Genomic DNA, 17039 nt, shown 5'->3' with positions numbered 1-17039 from the left:
CAGTCAGAGCTTTAGGAGGGACCCCATTCCAAATGCCTTTGGCCAGGGTTCACCTTGACTGGGAGAGTGGAAAAGGAAGCAAAACAAGTGCGCTTGAGGATATCTCTGTAGGTGTCTTGACAGGGACTGATTTTGATAATGCATGACTTTGTGTGCATGCAGTTACACTGGGGTGACCCAGACAGACCCTACACCTGAAGTCAACCTGAAGTCAGGGCTGGTGAGGTGGCTATTTCAGGGAGGATGCTATCCTGTAGCAGTGAGCCTGAAGGTGAGCCACAGCTGCTGGTAGGTACTGATGTTCCCTAGGACAGAGTGACTGCAAGAACAGAAGTCAGTGGTAGTACCCAGGCTGACAGTGAGGCACCGCTGTCAGAGGGTGCCAGATTTCCTGTGGAAGGGGAGCTGGGAAGACTTACAAAGACAGAGTTGAGACAGGCTTATCTCTTGGATGGATTACTGTATAGAGAGTGGACCCCTGAAGGGAGGGCTAGAGGGTGAGGTAATACAGCAGTTGGTAGTGTCCAGAGCCTACTGTGTGGCACTTCTAGCCATAGCCCATGACATTCCTTTTGCACGTCATATGGGCATAAAGCATACTAAGAGATGTACTATGCAGAATTCATATTGGCCAGGGATTGCAAGGCATGTAACAGGGTACTGGAGGACCTGTGAGCAGTGCCGAAAAGTAGGTAAGGCAGGAGACAAGGTCAAAGCTACTTTGATGCCTTTGCCTGTGATTGAGGAGCCATTTCAGATGGTATCTATAGATAGTGTGAGGCCTCTGAGTACCCCAAGTTCCATAGGGAAAAAAACATATCCTTGTGGTAGAGGATTATGCTACTCCATATCCTGTGGCAGTGGCTCTGACCTCCATTGAGCCAGAGAAAGTGGCAAATGCTTTGTAAGAGATTTTCAGCAGGGTAGTTTTCTGAGAGAAATACTGACTGACAATGCTGCCAATTTCATGTCAGACCTGCAGGCTTGTCTGTGGAGTGTTGTGGGGTGAAATACCTAAAGACCACCTCTTACCACCCTGGGACTAATGGTATTGTAGATAGGTTCAACTGTACACAAAAGACCACGCTACGGGCATTTGCATACCAATTTAAGAGAGAGTGATACAAATATTTGCCCTAACTGCTGTTTGCTTAGACAGGTACCCCAGGAATCCACAGGTTTTTTACTCTAGGAGTGCTGTATGGGCATGGGTGAGGGGGCCCTTAGATTTGATTTGTGATGAATGGGAGGGTGAGTGTAAATTCCACAAAGAGTCTTTGTGGCATATGTCATAAACTTCAGGACAAGGCTTAAAGAGCTCATGGGCTTGGCCCAGGCGAACCTGGCAGGATCCCAACAGCTGAAAAAGGTCTGGTATGACAGGAATGCTTGAGCCTGAGAGTATGCAATGAGACAGCAGGTTATGGTTCTCATTCCTGTCAGACACAATAATCTGCAGACAGCTTGGGAGGGACCCTTCAAAGTGGTAAGGAAGGTTAGTGATGTTAACTACATGATAGAATTGCTAGGCAGGAGGCAGGGGCACAAATTGTACCATGTTAATGTGATGAAGCCTTACTATGATAGGGAGGTCCTGGTGCTGAGTATTTGCATTGGATGACAGGAGGAGTCTGAGAGGGACCTGGTGACTGATCTCCTCAGTGATGCTTGGACTGATACCTCAGTGGAATGTGTCAGCAATACTAATGCAGATGGGGTCTCAAGACAATGTATGGGTTAATGTATTCCCAGACAGCCTCATTTCTCTCTAGCAACATTTCTCCAGAATCACTTGAGAAACTAGCTTGAGTCTTTAAAGGGGGAAGAGATATAATGATGTGGGGTAGTGCCAGCTATGCCAGAGAGAGTAGGTCAATACATGTGTAACATATGTCAGCATAACTAGCTGCAGTTTTGTAAAGAATTGTATGTCATTTGTATATCAAACTGATTTGTACAGATGTTTGTGTTAAAACTGTATTTGTGAATGGTTGCATGTGTTAAAAATCAGCAGTGGGCCCTGCTGGACAGAAAAGAAATATGCATGTATGTCAGGGTAAACTATCAAAATGTTGAATGGCAGTTACATGAAACTGGGATGGTCGAACCCATGGCTCCCAGTTTCCATAATGCTGATCTGAAAATGTTTGAATGCACCTTAATGAATGCTAGTGTGCATTTGCTCATATGAGGTCAACTTGCTGATTGGAGATTGCACTACAGTGGGGATTGGGAAATTTACCATTTTCCTTACTCTAGTGCAATCTCAGAGTTTGCAGGGGGTATGGGGGGTACAGACCCCCATATGGGGTGTGCAGGGGCACTGGAAGTCAAGGTAAACTGGGTAATTTCAATAATATTGAATTGTAAATTATTGACACTGCTACTGTTGTCATTTTGATGAAATAATGTTTTTTTTTTTTATTTCTGACTTTTATTTTCAGGTAAGTGAATGCACAAAGAACTGTGATTCTTGATTTTGATAGTAAACCATATGTCAGACTGTATTGTAACTGATGAAATGTATATATGTTAACAGAGAATGCTGGAAGGAAATGGGGTTAAGCTCAGCCCAACTTACCTTAAGAAAAGTATCTTGAAATTAAATTACTTGGTTTAGGTTATAAAGATTTTATCTCACAGGCCTGAATGCAGCAGAGATGCAATGTCTGGGCAGGGGTCTTGCTTTTATTCTCCTTAGTGGTGAGCTAATTGCTACCCTGGGGTGCCACAGAATGGCTGGTTAGTCTCTGCAGAAGGATGGAGATATTGATATTGTTTTGCAGTCTCCAGATGCCTTAGCAAAGTTTTAGGTCTGTATTGTGTCACATCTATGCCATATCCTGGCTCAGGTTTCTAGTGAGGGGTTAGTGTGGGAACCACAGAGTCACATGCAAGATGTGACGTCATTTTGTACCCAGCACTGATATTTTATTTAGATAGTAGTGAGATATGTGACACTGGCACTCAGCATTCTGTTTTAAGAACCTAACAACAAAGACACTCATCAAATTCATCTTGCCTTGCTTTAGTAAGTAACCATGGAATAGTAATTCTTCACTCAGTTAGAAAAATATAGTGAGACTAGTTAAATATTGTTTTTCTGTACCTGTATGAGTCTTTCCATCTGTGTTATTTTTTATATTTCCTGTGAATTGAAACTCTGGTGTTTATTGTAAATAGATATTCGGTATATTCATGTTTTCTATGTTATTACTTATTATTAACTATATCTAAACCTTTCATTGAGACTGGCCTTTTAGAAAATAGTTTAACCTTTGAGAGTAATTGTATTTATTTGGTGACACTGTGGCTTCATGCTCCTGAAAGTCTTAACGCTTGGTTAATACTACCATTTGTATAAGTATTAATTTGATTAAGAGTAACTGGGGTGAAAATCAAATCTAAAAGCGTATGTGTGTCAGCTACTTGGAACAGGGACACAGAGCACTGGTTTCTGCAGAGAAAAGGTGGAGTCTTATTTGGGGCCTGGAGAGGAAAACCCAGCCCCAAGACTGGAATGTACACTCTGTGTGCTCTTAAGGGAAATTGTGCTTGGTGCATCTGAAATACTATGTGTATCCATTTTTGCTCTAAGTGAACATCCCCCACAGGTGTCAGTGGTGAGGATTGAGGCTCCTTGATTACTGGCCTAGAAGAGGGACATGATAGTATATATGACTCTGTTGATACTTTTATTGTTATAGCTACTGGCATGGTTTTAAGGAGGTTTGATTGGCTGCATTCTCAGAACCTTCCAGATGATGTTAAAAATGAGATTTTAAATTCTCCCTTGGATAGAGATATAGTGTTTGGACCATCTGCTGCAGAGGTGATCAAAACCTGTGATGAAAGCGGCAAGCAGATCCAGGGAATCTAAGATTTTTCAGCCTTCCTTTTTCAATTTGTACAAGGGATTTTCCTTCTCCTCATCCAGTTTTGGCAAAAAAGAGAATAAAAAGTCTCAACAGAATTCAGGTAAACAGCCATTTATGAAGAAGTAGCTAGAAGGTTCCAAAAAAAGTCTCAAACATCACAAAACTAAGGACACTCCAACAAGTCTGAGAAGTCTGAGTTATTATTCAAGAGACCTTGTGGCCCCCTCCCACCCTGGCCCTCTTTCTTTTACATAATTTCTGAATCTCCATTTTTCTCTTTGACAACAGATTGCTTCAGACAAATGGGTTCTGAAAGTCATTCATAATGGTTATGGATAGCAGTGGGAGGAAATTCCTCCTTTCCAGGGGGTTCTTCATCCTGCAGATGATCAGACTGTTTTTTCCACCTGTTCTTCATCACATGCTGTCCCAAGGAGTGATAGAAACAGTTCTTCCTTCACCGGTGGGGAATGGGTTTTATGCAAGGATGTTCCTAGTCCCAAAGAAAGAAAATGCTTAGGGACCAGTTTTGGATATTTCTTTCCTAAACCTGTGATAATGCCAAAATCCAAAACGATATTGCTTCACATACTGTTATCTCTTCTTCCTCTTTCAAGTTTCCTGGGAACACTAGACAAAGATGCTTATCATCACTTTCATTTTCATCCAGACTTCAGGCATTTCTTAAATTTTTTTGTGTGCTGGGTCTATATTAATAAAATGAAAGTTTGAAATAACGAACGCTCACATGAACGAAAATGCAGGACCTCAAACTCCTTATTGTGGGTTGCTGTGCCCCCCACACCCCCCACTAACCATATTCCAACTCCTAGATTTCACTACAGTGAGGAAAGGGCAAATATTCCAATCTTCACTGTACTGCAATCCCAAAAAAACCCATTCAATGTCCTGCATTTTCGCTCATGTGAGCGTTTATTTCAAACTTTCATTTTTTTTTTAATTTAGACCCTCTCTGCCTTACCTTTTGGAATATCCACTGCACAGAGAGTGTTGACAAAGTGTCTAGCTCCAGTTATAATTTATTGCAGGCTACAGGGTATCCATATTTTTCCATATTTAGATGACTTGCTTATCTTTGCAGAGCCCTTTTCAAAGTGTCAGAGATATCCTTTTCGCTCTTTCTTTGGTGAGAGATCTTTTGCACAAGCTGGGATTCCAAGAGAACATTTAAAAGTCTTTCCTGACTCCCCAACATAGGATTGTGTTCCTGGGATGTCAACTAGACACCCCAGTTCCAAAAGTGTTTCTTCTACAGGACAAAATAGGTATTTATTTAGATCTATTTCTAAGGTTTTTCACTCAGACTTCAGTCACTGTGAGGTAATACCTCAGGATTTTGGGTCTCATGGTGTCTACAATTCTCATGATGCCCCTGGCAAAACTCCACATGAAGAAGATACAGTGGTATCTGAAATAGCTTTAGTCTTGGCATCAACATCCTTTATCTTTTCAGATCCCAGTACAAGGGGTTGTCAGAAGAGAAATCACTTGATGGAGACAACACATATCTTTAAATCAAGTTGTCTCCTTCTCCCTCTCTGCTCCAAAACAGTTAGTCACCACAGATGTTTCAGACATTGGTTGGTGAGCAGTATCAGGACAGATAAAAGTGTAGGGGATGTGGGACAACAAGGACAGATGTGAGCACATAAATAAGGAAATGCTTTGCCTGATCAAGGCACTCAGTTCTCTGAACTATCTTTGGTCCTTGGGACTTCTTCACATGTTTACAGATAACACCACAGTGATGTGGTACATCAACAAGCAAGGAAGAATGAGGTAATACCCCTTTGTAGACTAGCTAGGTTAGCTTAGGATATAGCTTCACAGCACAGTCTCAGTCTGCAGGCATCCCTTATTTTGTCAGAGCAAAACTGTGTGGCAGACAAACTGAGCAGGAGCAGGGTAGACCCTCACAAATGGAAACTAGATCCAGGGGTCTTCTAAGATTTGATTAATATGTGGGGAGTTCCTCAAGTAGAACTGTTTGTCTTCTCTTTGAACAATCAGCTGGTAAAATTCTGTTCCAGGACTCCATACAAGAAGGCTTGGAACACAGATGCCTTTTCTTTTCTTTACTTTGGATAGGAATGTTCCTGTATGCCTTTCCACTCTTTCGACTAATATCCAGAGCACCTCTGAAGAATCAGGCGGAATCTCCCAATATCATTGAGGTGACTCCCTTCTGGCCCAGGCAACCATGATTCTCCCTTCTTTTGAAATGGCCAGGGGCAATTACCCCAAGCATCCTCACATAATGGATCTACTCACTCAAGAACAGGTTGTTGGATACATCCCAACATCAATCATCTTCAAATGATGGCCTGGATGATAGGCATTTGCTTTCTGAGGACATGAAGCAGGTACTAATGGAGGCAAGAGAGCCTGATACTAGAAAATCATACATTAGCAAATGGAAAGAGTTTTTTGTGGTGCCAACAACATAACCAACACCCCTTCAGGGCTAGTTGTTCTCTGGTTTTACAATATTTGTGTGAGGTTACTATCCTATAGCCTTTCTTATTCCTCTATCAAGGTTGATTTATCAGCCATTTCAGCATGTCTACCCATGAATCCTCCTCTTTCATGGCAGTTACATGTCAAAAAGGGGTTTTGCATTACAGGCCTCCAAGTAAACTGGTGGTCCCTCCTTGGGATCATCATTTTGTGTTAGAGAAGGTAACACTTGCTCCATTTGAACCAGCTAGTCTGGCTGGCTTGAGGTTCTTAACATGGAAACTAGTTTTACTGATTGTTCTGAGCTCTGCAAGAAGGGTATCTGAATTGCAATTTCTTATGGTAAGCCAACCCTAGCAAAATTTTCCAGAAGGAGAGGGCTTCATTGAGAATTAATACTTCTTTTATGCCAAAAGTGGTATCCATGTTTGCTTTAAATCAAACTATCCGTCTTTCCATTTTCTTTCTTGAATGTAAAAATGAGGGAAAAAAGGATATTCCATACCTTGGATGTCCACAAACAACATAGGGACTATCTTGACAGAACGAAGTCTGTCAGATCATAGGATTAATTGCTCATTTCTTGTGAAGGTAACAAGAAGGGAAAACCAGTGTCAAAACAGACTATTTCCAAATGGTTGTCTAAAGCTATTACCTTTTATTATACTCACCATGACAAATCTGTTCCAGGCTGGATCAAGGCCACTCTATAAGGACCTTGGCTTCTTCTATTGCTTTTTGCAAATTGTTGGGCTCTAGAAGTATTCTAGAAGCTGCTACTTTGTCCTCTGCATATAATTTTACAAAGCACTATATGCTGGATTCCTTTTAAAGGCCTAGATCATGCTTTGCTAGAACCATTTTCCAGAAGCTCCTTGACCCACCTCCTTCCACCTTCCAAATATAGTTATCTGTGGTAATCTACCCATATCTCTAAGGCTACTGCAGCAGTGATAAATATGAAGAACATAGTACAGGTGTGTAAGTTGAACTTACTATAACAGTAGATGCTTGAATGATCAATGCTACAGTAGATGCTGCTTCCCTCCATCTCCTTTGTTTTTCAGTGTGTCTTTTATGCCAAGGTGTGGACATTAATTTTTGTTATTCCTAACCTTGTCCTTTCAGGGCTCACCCTCCCTTTCTCTGCTGGCAATGAAGCTTTGAAGGGCTTCACACTCAAACTTGTCTTTTAGTCAGCTTAGCTCAAGCTGCCGACATTTTGGGTGTGTGTAAGATGCCCTGAAACTTTGGAAGTTGGCAAGCTATTATAATCTTGGCAGGATATAGCTCATATAGCCAAGGTTATTGCAGCAGTGATCATTCTAACATCTGCTCTTATGGCAAGTTCAACTTACACAGCAGTACTTTTATTTATACATGTATATTGTGTGTGTGTGTGTGTGTGTGTGTGTGTGTGTGTGTGTGTGTGTGTGTGTGTGTGTGTGTGTGTGTGTGTGTGAGTACGCACATGGGTGCATATATATATATATATATATATATATATATATATCTGTACAAGTATGTATGTATGTTACACTGCAGGACACATTATTGAAAGCAAGGAATTGAATATCAGAATGTGAAGCAGACAGTTGTGAAGGATAAGACAATGTATTTAGTGCTATGGGCATTAAGTCAACAAAAAAGGAAGGAGGATTAATCTGAGATTTCGAACCACCTTTCCTGTTACTAGCCTAGTCCAGATACAGAGTCGCTGTACCCAGGACTGTTGGTAAGTTTCTGAGCCCCGCAAGCCTTTCTGTGTTGGAGGGAGGCCTTCTAGCTTATCAGTGAGAGTGGTAAGCACTAGGTAGCCTATCTACCACAAGAGGAGTGGTTCTGGCCGAGAAATTGTAGTTTATTGGCCGTTTGGGCAGTTTTTTCCATCTCTGTCAACTTTCTGGTTTTAAAGCCCGTGTTTGCACTTGATCCCCACCTTCCCCGTAACTAGTCTAGTCCAGGTACAGATTGCTGTATCCAGGACTGTTTGTAAGCTTCTGAGCCTCCCCAGGCCTTTGTGTTGGAGTGCAGCCTTCTAGCTTATCAGTGGGAGTGGTAAGTACTAGGTAGCCTGTCTACCACAAGAGGAGTGTTTCTTGGCCCAGGAATTGTAGTTTATTGATCATTCTGGAAGTTGTCCATCTCTTTCAACTTTCTGGTTTAAAAGACCACATCTGCGCTTGTTTCCCATCTTTCCTGTAACTAACCTACTAGAAAGCACCAGAAAGCCTTAAACTGATACAAGCCTTCTAGCTTAAAAGAGAGACTTTGGAGTGATTATCAGTTTTCTGTATTTTCTTGCTGTACTTAGCTGTTTTCCGCCTAAACGCTGATTTTTCCAGCACTTATTGTGATTTAAAAGCTTGTTTTTTTTCACATATTGTACTTATTTGACTGCCTGCACTTTTAAAAAGTTTTTTTTTTGTTTAAATAAATTGTTTAACTGTTGTAGGCTACACACTAAAGTGTGATAGCCCTTTCTGATTGCTTGTAGTCGTTTAAAGCTGTTTTAAGTGTACTTTTTACTGTTTTTGCCTTATCTTTTCAAAAAAAATGTCTTGTTTCCTGCCTTTCTAAGCTAGTATAGTCCAGTTTTTAGGCAAGTGCTGAATTCAGGACTGTGTTACAAGTTTCTGAGTTGCCCATACCTTACTTGGATAGAGGGAAGTTTCTCTGTTCAACTGTGAGAGAGGGGAACTTTGAGCAGCCATCTGTCCCTGGAGGAGTGGTTCCAGCCCAGAAGTTAGTAGTTTAAAAACCACTTTTGCACGGTTTTGTGCACCGGGCAGCACTGGTTAGCTAGGGTTAAATTATTCCAAGCTCCACTAAGTCTCTTCTTCAGTTTTTCACTTGAAACTAGTCTAACTCTCAACCTAAGCACTCAAAAAGTATCCTACAGCCCAGCACTTGCTCAAACCTAATAGCAAGCACTAATATACCCAGACATTTGACTGCCCAACAGGGCAAGGCTCTTTATCCACCCCTCACCAACCAAGCGACTTAGCAGCTCACCCTACTATTCAGGTATGACCAAAGGGAAACTTCAGGTGTACTCTCCAGTCCAGCTGGTGAATCTGGGTATCCTGAGGCAATGTTACAACTGCCTCATGTACACAGACAGCCCTCTCCACCTACCACAAAACACTAACATATGCGAGAGATGCAATTATACAGCCAAACTGGAGGCTAAGGTCTCTCCACCCAAGACTGGAACAGACAGTCATGAGGAGAAGGTTAACACTTACACCACACCTCCAGCCTCACATAGACCTACTAAACCAGCACTGGCAAAAAATACACATAAATACACAAAATCATACTCAGAGGCTCTAAATAAAAACCTGCAAAAGCATCAGAGAGCTCCAAAGCAGATGCCCACAAAATCTGCACCTCCCGTCACAAACCAGACAACACATAAAACACAAAATCAATGTGCCGCACAATTACAGCCCTTAAGGCAAAATAACATACCTAACACACTAGTAATACACGACTCAATAGTCAGGCACACTGATGCCCCACTCACTAGGCTGGACAAGGGGAAAGTTACTGTTAGTTGCCTATCGGGAGCCAGAATCCGCCACATAACACAAGCACTCAGGTCACTCCAGAACAAGTACAAATATGACTCTGTCATTGTTCATGTTGGTGTGAATGACCTGAAATGTACCTCCCTGGACTACATGAAAAGAGACATGGAAGAGCTTTCTGATTATCTAGTCCAGACGGTTATGACCCTGACCCTGAGTAGCATCCTGCCCTCACCAAGAATGATACTGCAGTATAAAGAAAAAATGATCAATTTCAACAACTGGCTAAGCTTCTGGTGTCATTCAAAGGGGATCCAGTGTCTGTCAGCCTGGGATGACATGCTCAACAAGCCACGTTGCTTCGCAAGAGATGGCTTGCACCTGTCACCCCTTGGCTTTTGAATACTGGCTAAGGCTCTTGCTGCCCCCATAGTGCCTTTTTTAGGCAAGGCTCAAAATTCAAACCCACCACCGTAAACAGCCGCAAGTAAAAAAATGAGGGTTATGCTACTCAACGCCAGGAGTTTATATCTCAAAATGCATGTGCTCGAAGCACTCCTAAGTATGGAGAACGTTGACATCTGTGCAGTAACTGAAACCTGGTTCAAGGCTCCAGAGAGCACTCCAGCACAACTCATACCACACATTTCGGCCACAGAACATGGACCGAAACACAATAGTAGGGGGTGTATCCATGTTCATCGAGGATACTCACACCTCCAGGTTAGTGGTGCAGCATGATACCTCTGAGATCATCCATGTGCAACTAACATCAGGCAAATCTGCAATGCAAATTGTGGCCTGCTACAGATCACCCTCCATGACCCAGGACCACCACTCCGCCTTTCTGGAGACACTGGAAAACATGAATGTCCTCCCGAACACCCTGATATTGGGTGATTTCAATTACCCTACCATTAACTGGGAAAACTACTTGAGTACAAACTCCCAGGCTCAACGCTTTCTGGAATTTAACATCTCAAATGCCTTGGACAAGTGAAAGTAGTGAGCAAAGGTGGTGTGCAATGCAGTAGTGGAAGAACATAGAGACTTTTTACAGGACTGTCCCACGGGGAAGCTTAAAGTCATTATCAAGGTATGTGCTTAATGATGAGGCATGTGATTTGCCATTTGCAGATGCTGGCAGGCTGTGTTTCATGATATACTTCTAGGTAGAATATTCTGAAATGTGGTTACATGGAAGGAATATGTGCTATTACATAAATGATTATTCACATTTAAGTTTTTCACAGTCAGAGTGAAACAGACACCGAGAGAATGGCAAGGAGTAGAATTGTCTAAACTGATGGACATTTGTTGTCATAAATTAATCTGCTTTTATAAGCCCACCATATTTAACCATATCTGAGGATTCTGATCATTGAGATTTGCTAAGGGCAGCATGGTGGCACATGTTATTAGGAAGATTAGACTTATTTATTTATTATTTACAGTCCATATGCTGACTTTAACTTAAAATTAGTAAACAAATAAATCCAAACCAGCCCAGAAGTTGAAAATGTTGAAACACAGGTGCCCAGTAGGAAGGTAGCTGGAATAAATGTATTAGGCAGAATGTATGTATTAAGTTGTTGAGTGTGTACTGCTTATATTTTTATATAAATGTACATATAATTTTTATGCTTATACCCACACACACAAGCAGTTACTAAATGGGGAACATGAGTATATGTATTTATTCACTGACTTTTTATGTATTTTATTTATATTCATCCACATGTTCTTGTTTTTACATTTTGTGCATGTGGTTTTTAAACAGTGTTCTTCTGACTTCAGCAATTAACTAAGGACAAAACGTAAACATAGTAATTTTTTAGTAATGAATTAAAGTATTTAAGTGCTGTTGCTGTTTGAATGAACTGTCTGATAAAGTAATGGTTACCATTGTGAAAGCCCTCACCATTTTGTATTAAAAAAGAAGATTTTACTTTGTCGTGGTTCAGCTTCTTTACTCCAGTGTTTTAACTTAAAATTAGCTGATGAAGTCATATTAAGAAAACTTCTGTGACAAGTTTCAGAAACAGAATTAGAGAGGTTAATGTCTTCTTTACAATTTTTGATGCAAATTGTTTACATTTGTTCATAGGTAGGTACTAGGCTATCGGCCCAAGGGCCTACGTAAGCCTAGCCAGCAAGGTTGCATAGCTTACGCCACCCAAGAAAGTTATTTTCCTGTGCCACTGTCCAGCAGAGACACAGAAGTGATCCCCGGGGTGTATTTCCTATTTCTCATCCACTCATCAAGATTTTTCTTGAAGAGTGCTAATGAAGAACTTTGCTTGACATAGATGGGTAGCTTGTTCCAGAGTATAGGAAGTCTCTGGGACAGGAACCTATCCCTCCAGCATGTTTTGTCCATTGTGATGACAAGGTTTAGGTCCCTAGAGCGTGTGGCTCTGAGGGATTGGGATTTCTTTAAGTGGAGCATGTCCAACAGCTCAGGGTTTGACATGGCCTTGTATGCTAAGCAGAGATCGCCTCTGAGTAGACGATATGCCACAGAGTATAGCTGGAGTTTTTTTAGACGGTCAGCATATGGCATCTGCTTTAGGCCTGTGATTCTTTTAGTGAGGTATTTTTGTGGCCTTTCCAGCTGTTGCAGATGTCTTGTGAGGTACATACCAAATGGGGCATTATACTCTATAATGGGTCTAATGAGGGATGAGTACAGTGGGACAATGACCTCCTTTTTTCTGGATGAAAAGCCCTTAGTGATGAGGTGTGCCACATAGAAGGATTTCCTTACTGTTGTGGCGATGTGGTTATCGAAAGTGAGACCTGTCCACCTGTGTCCCTAAGTCTCTCATCGCACTTTCGATGTTTAGTGTACTGCCACCTATGTGGTAATTTATGGGTACATGATTTTTTCCAAAGGGGATAACTATACATTTCTTGGCATTAAGCTTGAGTCCATGGCTCTGGCACCAGGCATCTGTTTCTGTAAGGCCCTTTTGTAGAATATCCACATCATTTGGGGATTCAATAATGGCTCCCAGTTTGCAGTTATCTGCAAACTTTTTTAGCCAGAGTCCCTTAGTGTTGGCCAGTACTTCAGAGATGTAGATGCCAAACAAGAGTGGTCCCAGGACTGAACCCTGAGGTACTCCACTTGTCACTTGTCTGGAGCTGGATTTGGAGTTGGCTACTTTTACAGTCTGGGTTCTGTCAGGAAGCCAGTTGGCAACTCATCGAGTGACATAGGGATTTATGCCCAGCTTAGTAAGTTTATCTATGATTCCAGAGTGGGGGATGGTGTCGAAGGCCTTGGCGAGGTCCAGCTAGGCTGTGTGGACCACCTTACCCTCATCCACAGCTCTGGAGACTGATTCGAAGAAGTCAATCTGACTCAGGAGACAAGATCGGCCCTTCACAAACCCAAACTGGGTGGGGTCCAGTGTTTGAAGGTTGCCAATGTCTTTATTTATAAGTTCCATGATAATGCATTCCATGCCATTGCAGATCAGGCTTGTCAGACTGATGGGACAGTAGTTCCCGGGATCCAAGGCGGATCCCCACTTGTGGAGTGGGATAACTGTAGCTGTGCGCCACTCAGTGGGCACAAAGCCTGAGGTGAGGCTATGATTAAACATGACACTTAGGTGAGGTGCCAGTTCAGTTTTACTTTGATTAAGGTGTATTTCCAGGCACTTACTACATCTGACAGTTTTAAGACATTGTGTTTATTGTTTTAGTTAGATGTTTGGTGTAAGGGGTTGTGATGTCCCCACTGTGGGCCAGTAATCAGGAACCTCAATCCTTACTAAAGACACTGAAGCAGGACATTCACTTGTAATGCAAATGGATAAACTCAGTATTTCCAGATGCAGACCTCTCTGCATCAAGCACAATTTGCCTTAAGAGCACCCAGGGAACACGCTCAGTCTGTGGTCTGGCACCTCTCTTTCTCTCCAGACCTCCAATAAGGCTCTCCCCTGGCACATCTTAGAGTTGAGTTCTTAGCTGGTGTTTCATGTTAAGTCCTCCCACACCCTCTCTGTGAAACCAGTACCTTGTGTCCCTGTTTCAGGCAGCTGACACACACATACACTCTTTGAGATTTGATTTACACACACACACACACACACACACACACACACACACACACACACACACACACACACACACACACACACACACACACACACAAACACACACATAGCTGGGAAAGGTTGGCACAAATTCACCTCCTGTGCCCCTTCTGCCCAGACTATAATGTTGTTATCACTTCCACCAGAACTCATGCCAGCTACTTCAAGGCTCTTACAAGGGTACCCAATTATACTGAGTGAAATTAATATTAATACAAATGGTAATGTTGACCAAACAGCAAGGCTTTCAGGAGTGGCCAGAGTTATCACCAAATAAATGTGTGTAAATACTCTCAAAACTTAAATATTTTTCTAAAAGGGGCAGCTGCAATGAGGCTTAAATATAGTTAGTAATAGATAGTAAAAGAACATGAAAATACTAAATATCTATTTACAGCAAACACCAGAGTGTCAGTCATAGGGAATATAAAATATAACACTGATGGAAAGTTTCACACAGTTATAGAAAAACTGGATTACTTTTCTGCTTACTGAATAGAGGAAGGCAAGATGGGTGAGTGGTCCTTGTTGTCAGATCCAAGACAGAATACAGAATGCTGCTGAGACTTCAGTCTCCTCTAATACTAAAACATTATTTCTCTACAGAATGACATCGAACATGTCTGATCATCTGAATATGTTTCCTACACTATCCCCCATCACTAGACGCTACCAGGGTTTTAGCACCTAAGTGTTACCATACACACAGATAGAGCTTTACTCAGATGTGGTGCAGCTGCAAGTCATAAAAACATAAAACCATTTTACACTTCCTACAAGAGCTACCAATTATTGTCCGGCATAGACATTGCGTCTCAGGCTCCATTCAGAACTATGGGATAACATCTTTATGGCTTAACCCATAAAGTAATTTAATTTCACGAATATTTTGCAAAGTTAGGTGGATTACGATTAACCTATTCACTTCCACTATATGCTGCTACAATGTTTGTTTGTGTCTTTCGGCTTTTCCCGGTCAGGGGTCGCCACAGCGGAACTCTGGTCCACTAATGATTGGCAGTAGATTTTTAAGTACTGGCTTGCTGGGCCTAACGCACAACCTTCAACAAAGGAATGCCCATTCACGCATGTCGCCACACAGAAGACGCTCTAACTGAGAACTGAACGGGCAATGTCTAACTGTGAGGTGAAAATGCTACCGAAGCACCACCACCGCAGTCTATGCTGCTACAATGTATACATTTAAATAGTTACAATAATGCATGTACATCTCTTTTCCTTCCAGCAGGGCACACTGTTGAAACATTTTAACACAAGCAAACCTCACAAATACATTTGCAACACAAGCATCTGTACAAATCTGTCTGATATACAAATGGCATATAATTATTTACAAAATTCCAGCTAGCTGTGCTGGCATATGCTACAAATCCACTGCCCTATTTCTTCTTGCATGGCTGGCAATACCTCCTATTATCACAGGGGTAAAAAAGCATTGCAGTCAGCTTGTTGATATTTATTTTAAATATGGAGTTGATAGCCTTTCTGAAAATAATTAAATAAATATCTGTCAGAGCTTGCTAAGCATACTCTTTTTTGAAAAGCAGAAGTCAATAGTTAAAATTCACCCTTTCAGCATATTTGCCCATAAATAGATTAATTAAGCAACCAACTCCAAACTTTTGAAATTGTATAGATAAAATTATTAACTAAAGAAATTAGGCAATGCAGTTTAAGAATTAAATATGTGGACATGTATGTGACTGCATAGATAAATATAGCATAAAATTATAACAATTACATCTACAGGAGTGACTGAAACCAGACGGAGTTTTGTTTTCTTTGCAACTATGGTAAATAAAGGCTAGTGAACTAAATATTCTTCTGATGTGTGGTGCTGTTTTTTTCATGTGTACCACCCAAATTTCCAAATATAAAGTATTCGGTCCATACCCACTCCTAGGAATCATCTCAGAGCAGAATAGCTAATAAAATTGCTTTTCAAGACAAAGACCCCAGTTGTATGGATCCAGACAATATACTTGACTGTTTCTTGGTCGGTATGAAATACCCCCATGGAACTTCCTCCTTAAACTATTCAACTGCCTCTCCACTGGATATGTACTGTGACTATGGAGAACAGCTGTTGTAGTGCCTCTCTACAAGGGAGGTAACAGCCCCACCACAGACCCTGGCAACTAGTAACCTATCAACCTCACTAACATCACTTGTAAGTTGACTGAATGTATTAGCATAAACCTCATCAACATGGGCATCAGGAACCTACAATCCCTAGACCCAATTTGAGTTGGATTTGTAAAAGGCAGATCATTTTATTTAATGAACAAGGGAGGACACTGCAGCCGCTAATCCAAAATCCGAAAACATGTTAGGCACTTTAACATTCAGAAAGTTTAGTTAAAACAACATTTTCATCGCTAAACATGAGCAACTTCTTCAGAAAAATAAAAAAATACAAGTGAAGGCATATTTAAAAAGTCCGCTCACCTCAGCAGGGTTGTATTACCCAATCCGTTTAGTACCTCAATAATTAATTAATTACAATGAATGAAACTTTTAAAGCAATGCAGACAAACACATTAACCAACTATGTCAGCTGTTATACTAAAAAGCAGTATTATACCCAATGTAAGCTGTACTGGAATGGCAGTTGTCATTAAATGCCTTTTTCTACCCAGGACTTAATGACAACTGCAATATAGCTTGTATACTTAAACTAAAGAGTTGTCTTAGATAAAGACACTAGTTCATTTATCTAGTTTTAGTAGAGACTATTTAATTTAGTTACAGAAAGTAGTCAATTGTTAACTCCTGGAAATAACTGAAAGTAGTCAATTGTTAACTCCTGGAAATAACTGAATATTATATTCTTTATTTTAAATTTTTCTATTTTTCTATTTTGTCATTTTACATATGCTTATTTATTTATTACATCTCTATTGTTCACGCTAACTTTACTGTCTTTAACCTGTAATGAACAGCTTACATTGGGTATAATACTGTTTTTTAGGATAACAGCTGACATAGTTGGTTAATGTGTTTGGACTTTTTAAATATGC

This window comes from Protopterus annectens, chromosome 1.part0, assembly GCF_019279795.1.
Source record: "Protopterus annectens isolate FY-2018-M chromosome 1.part0, PAN1.0, whole genome shotgun sequence".
In the NCBI taxonomy this organism is placed as follows: Eukaryota; Metazoa; Chordata; order Ceratodontiformes; family Protopteridae; genus Protopterus; species Protopterus annectens.
This window is presented reverse-complemented; position numbering follows the sequence as displayed.